At 41.4% G+C, this 5,713-nt stretch overlaps 1 long non-coding RNA gene across 2 annotated transcripts; it reads right to left on the reverse strand.

Moving 5' to 3' along the window:
• Positions 1–1,164: 1,164 nt before the first annotated feature.
• Positions 1,165–4,856, reverse strand: LOC135413460 (uncharacterized). 2 transcript variants are annotated; one of them, XR_010430247.1, is made up of 3 exons: positions 2,647–2,934; positions 2,239–2,548; positions 1,165–1,398 (listed from the first exon to the last, which is right to left on the reverse strand). It is a non-coding gene; the product is annotated as an uncharacterized LOC135413460 (long non-coding RNA). The 2 variants fall into 2 exon arrangements; XR_010430246.1 differs by having other exon boundaries at positions 2,239–4,856.
• Positions 4,857–5,713: the final 857 nt, after the last annotated feature.

Here is a 5,713-nt window from a genome sequence, read left to right on the forward strand (position 1 = left end):
ATATGCTTGCAAAAATTGGGTTTATATTATCTTAGTGAAAGGCTTCTGTTTGTAATATTTCAAACCTTCATCTGTCCTTAGCTGCGATGACATTCATCCATCTGACAAAACGGGGGGAAAACAGTGCCAGCCAACAAGTGAACACTCATTTAAGTAAATTTGTTATCCAGGCATAAAGCATACCGTGCTTACTGAGGCTACACTGGCAGGTACATCTTCGAAGGTCTTGTGACTCCTACAGGCACTGGGTAATGCAGGGCAGTGAGGCTCATAAGGGCACATTCCAAAGATAGAGCTTTAAAGAACAATCTGCTTTCATCAGCTGTGAATTAATCCACAGAACAGTGGCACTGTGTGGGTTGCTCTTGGCTCTCTGAAGATGCATATAATGAGATAAACAATGGTTTGTTTAGTTTCAGGTTCATTTTCTAGCCCCACGAAAAGCTCTGCATACTGCTGCTCAGTAATGGGAATTGTCCAGCCGTAAATGCACATCAGTAAAGCACAGAAGGCTCGAATTTAGGAAACAGAGCAGAGTCTAAATAAAATCTTTGCATAAAACCAGGAAGGCACTGAGACCTGACTTTCTCAGCTGTATAAGCCAGGATGCCTGTGCAGTCAGGCCTCAGCTGGACAGAGAACAAGACAGAGACAGGGAGAAAGAACATTATAAATTTCTGTCTGAGTTTTTTTCTGTGCATAGACTACCAGGGAGTGCATAGACTACCAGGGAGTGTCTCGGGCTGCCTGCACTTTCTTTCTCTGTGGATAGTAGCAGGAATGCACAGAAGGTATCACCACCAACAACTGGGTTTGATTCTATACTTTGAAACTAAGACATATTTTATAAGCAGCCCTTTGCTTTGTGGGATCATAAGATCAACTTGAAGTTTAGCTTATGAGACACATACACCAGCTTATTGAGCATGTTTTCTTCTTTCCATTCAGCAAGAAAAGCTTCATACTTCTGATAAATGTTCCTCCTACACAGAGCACTTTTGCACAATCCAATTAATAAAAAGTGGAAACAAAGATCACAGGGTCAGATTTTTTAATATATTTTCCAATGATTTTTCCATATAAAGGCATGCAAATGCATGTTGGTGAAGGGGTGGTATGCAGATTTCTGCTAGGTGACTGTAAAAACTGCTAGAAGATACAAGGTCTTGTTGATCTGTTTATTTGAGAAGGTTTTTCTGTTCAGTGGAACAGCTTCAGTTAGAGAGACAACAGACACTTTCTGGCCACTCACACCACACTCCAGCTCCTGTACCAGCATCACAGTGGCTGAGCCTCTCATATGGAGGAAAGGTGAGAGATTTGTGTTTGAACCATCTCCAGCAGGACAGGAAGGTGAGACGGAGTCTCTAAGACTCTTCATAAGTGACCCAATTTTCACTGTAAAATAAAAAATTAAAAAAAAAAATTAAAATGTACAATCATATAATATCAGGCAGCTGTGGAGTTTAGATTCCTCCATATGTAAGCGAGATCCAAGAAAACTATTTCAAAATTACAGTTCTCAGTATATGCACTTTAGTTTTGCCTGTTTTAGGCACCTACATCATTTTTGCAGGAGATCCTTATACTGTGTCCTGGAAAGCAGTCCCATTAATTCCTGAGCAGAAGAACTACAAATGCTACATTCCCCACCACTGACAGAGAAGTGGCTGTTTCTCAAGCTGCCTCAATACTATCAGTGACCAAATTTCTCAGCTGAGAATATTTCTGTTATTCAGAAACAAGAGGTCTTGTGATTGAGCGTCTGTGAGAGCAATTTTGTCTAGCATAAAGTAGTTCTTTGGAGCTAAGCTTTGCCTCTGCACACAGCAATTATTAAGGTATTTCCCTCACACAGCGATATTTTGAAGCTAGGCCTGTGTGGCAGTTTGAGCCACATTAGAAATCCAAAATCCAATTACCAAGCTTCCCCACCCCTTCCCACAATTTATCCTAACACCGAAGAGAAAACTTTCAGGCCAGAGGCTTCTATAGGGGAAAGGGGAAGTATTTACATTTATTTACGTAAATAAATATATTGTACAAACTAAAAGCAACTATATATATATATATTAGACTTCTATCAGTCCCTTCAAAGCTTCTCCTTTTAACTTTAGTCCAGGAAAAGCATTTTCAGGCTGATAAGTAACCAGTCTCTCTCTCGTGGGAGTGTTCAGGGACCCGAACGCTCCCCCCTCACCAAGCTCCAGCTGTTTGTGGAAGTCCTTCCTTCCTCACCAAGTCTAAGAAGGTAGCTCTGAGTCCTTTCTCCTTGGTCCTGTGTCATTTCTGCTGTGTGATCTCTCCCTCTCAGTCTCATACCTCGGTTCACTGCTGCTGTAGTGTAGCTTATCACAGTAGGCGTTTGGAATCTTCATTCCTCCAAGTCAGTTTTCGGCTGCCCCCGGTCAAATCTCTGTAGGGCAACTCCCGAGCCCTTTGGCCTGTCTCCAATTTTGCCTGGGATTCTTTTCCCTAGCGCCGAGCTGCTCCATTATCAGCCTGTCCATTTGGCTCTGCTTCAATGCTGAGCCTTGCACCACTCCCACTAAACAGTGAAAGGGAAAAACAGCCCCTTCTGCAGCCTGGCTGCAAAAAGGGGGGGAAAGAAGAAGAGGGCCTGGCCTCTCTCTCTCTCTTGCTTACCAGTTGTTTGTGAGTCGCGTCCCTCACAAACACTCACTCACTCCAATGCTGTCTCTAACTCTGGCCTAGGCAGAGTTGGGGGGCTGCAGGGCTCCCCTTCCCCCTCGGAGGGGGGGAGAAGGAGCCCAGCCACCCCCTGGCCTTCTACACCTACACGCAGCAGACACCAACAGAAACACTGCCAACAGCTTCCGGAGCTGTGTATATGTGATTTTTAGCAGAAGCGAACAAGACGAGTGGTAATTGGCTCTCCAGGGAACACTGTCCTGGCACCCAATCCCCTCTGAGCCCCCCGACTCTCAGGGGGGGCCAATCTTAACCCATGACAGCCTGAATGCTCCTGAGTCACAGTACGGAGCTCCAAACCTCTGAATCTTCATTACAATATTACCTTCTCCTTCACACAAAGAACATTTGGTTGTTGAACAGGCAGTCAATGCTCTCCACAGGTATCTGTCTGGCTTCTCCATCCAGCTGTGGTCACTAAGCCACTAACAGTCCTGTTAGTGAATTGTACCCCAAAACCAGCTGATCCAAATCCCTGTGGGCCATGCTGGTATATAGGTCTCAAAGTATTTGCCCTTCAGGTGTAAATCAGGTGGGTGCAGAGCAGCCTGAGGCAGGGGAGGTTTTTTCCCAAGGCATTCCTGTGCTAGATGCAGGAGGAGGCTGTACCATAGAATCAGAGAATCACAGAATTGTTTGGGTTGGAAAGATCTTTAAGACCATCAAGTCCAACCACTAACCTATTACTGCCATATTCACCACTAAACCATAGTATCATAGAATCATAGAATCATTAAGGTTGGAAAAGACCTCTGAGATCACCCAATCTAACCATTAAGCCAGCACTGCACCACTAAACTCTGTCCCTAAGCACCACATTCACATGTTTTTTGAACACTTCTGAGGACATTGATTCCATCACTTCCCTGGGCAGCCTGTTCCAGTGCTTGACCACCCTTTAAGTGAAGAAATGTTTCCTAATATCCAATTTAAACCTCAACTGACACAGCTTGATGCCATTTCCTCTTGTCCTATTGCTTGTTACATGGCAGAAAAGACCAACACCCACCTATAACATTCGTTCAGGTAGCTGTACAGAGCGATAAGGTCCTCGCTGAGTCTTCTTTACTTCGGGCTAAACAAACCCCATCTTTGTCTTAGATCAGTTGGAAAATTATTATCTTTCTTCCATAAATAAATATGGTTCTTTTTATTTCACTGTTAGAGTAGGGCCTGCAGATGTGACCCAAAGCTTGGTTCATTGCTTTCAAATAGAACAAAGAAAGAACCAGATGTGGATGGCAAAAGTTGAATAGTCTTTGGCCAGGAATCTCAGCTAAGGAAGACCTACAGAGGGCTCCATTTCACACTGCTCCCAAGGGGAAAGGACACTCCTTCTTTAGCTGAAAAAATAATGACCACTCTCTGAAAACCATATATTTCATAACTCACGGACATTTTACAATGGCAATAAAGTTTTAATTTAAAGCATCAACGATGCGATCTTTCAAGAGGTAATGGTTGGTTTAGTCTCTGGCAGCTCTTTGGTGCAAATCTCTTGGTCTTCACTTTTCATGGGCCATTAATAAAGAGACGAACTGCAGAAGAGAAACTTGATCCATTAAATCCATGCCATTAGTTCTTTTGTCCTCTTTAGCAATTGTATCCAGATCCAGGTAGTGACTGGAATTTTCCACAGACATCTCTTGCTGTTCCATTTTTGTTTCCTTTTAGGACAGTTGTTATTTTGGTCTAAGCATAACTTTTGCCTAAAAGATCTCTTGTGTGGAGAGGAAACTTGTTATATACTGGTATTTTATTGACTTGTTTTATTTCTAAAAAATTGCTATGTCTTTGCATAACTCTTGGTCTGGAATGTATTGTTTTGTTGCCTAAAGAAACATTAATCATAAATTCAAGAAAGACAGGGGAACAGAAATAACAGAGATGAAACTGGAACAAGAAATGCATAAAACATTGGAAAGATGCAAATAAATTCACCAAACATGCCTGTTAAATCCTAAGAATATCAGTGATTTTATACAAATAATGGCTTACATGCTAAAGTAAAATGTTTCTGATCATGACTGTTGTATTCTGTTTTGATAGCCCAAGATACTCTACTGTCTGAAGCATCTGAAACATTGAAGTAATTTTCCTTTCAAAGTAAAAAGAAGTATCAGATACTTTAATAGAACTAAAAATAAAGGATTTTCCTACCAAAAAAAATAGAACAATTTTAAGTAATTTATTTTAAATAAAGATAATTACTTTCTTTTATTAAAAAAAATGCTATGAACATTTTTAGCATAAGTAGACACTAATTTTTAAATCTCTTTACTTGACAAGTTATTTTCTTTGAAATATGAACCCACAAAATTCTCAATCATTTCAGTATCTGAGATCCTAAAAGGCAGTAACTTTTGCTTGGTGCCAATTATTCCATTATAGTCATCGTGCTATGTATGGCACTGTGTGTGTTTCTTATGCTTATTTACCACCTTAGAAATTGAAAGTTATTTTAAAATATTAAGGAAAGGTAAAAATTGTCTTCCAAATACAATGGGGAACACTAAAATAGACAAACATCTACTTTATTTGGTATGTTCAGTCTGAATTCTTCCAAGCTAAGCACAGAAAAGACAGAGGATCTGAGAATAATGGGCCTCTTTTGATGACTTAGTCAAGGGCACAGTGAGGATAAAACTGCAGAAACATAAATTCCTTCAATGCAGTACCAATCCCCATCCAAGGCTGCCTTCCCCTTCCCATCACAGTGTGGTGGGAGGGTCCGTCAAAACTGGCACTCATCCTTCTTCACCATCCTGATTAGGGATGCTTTACCCATAACAATGGAAGGAGGAACCAACAGCTGGTATAAGGGACTGCTCAAAATGTCTCCAATTCTTTTAAAACTAGCCAGTCAAGGAATCTGTTTATCCATGTGGAGGTATGATTTGTGTTAAAGTATCACTCAGAGGTGGACATGATCCAGGGACATGATCCTGGTAATGGTCCCCTTCCATTCCTTCTGGGGCTGGAAATCCTGGGCACAGAGCTG

Source organism: Pseudopipra pipra, chromosome 4, assembly GCF_036250125.1.
Source record: "Pseudopipra pipra isolate bDixPip1 chromosome 4, bDixPip1.hap1, whole genome shotgun sequence".
NCBI classification, from domain to species: Eukaryota; Metazoa; Chordata; class Aves; order Passeriformes; family Pipridae; genus Pseudopipra; species Pseudopipra pipra.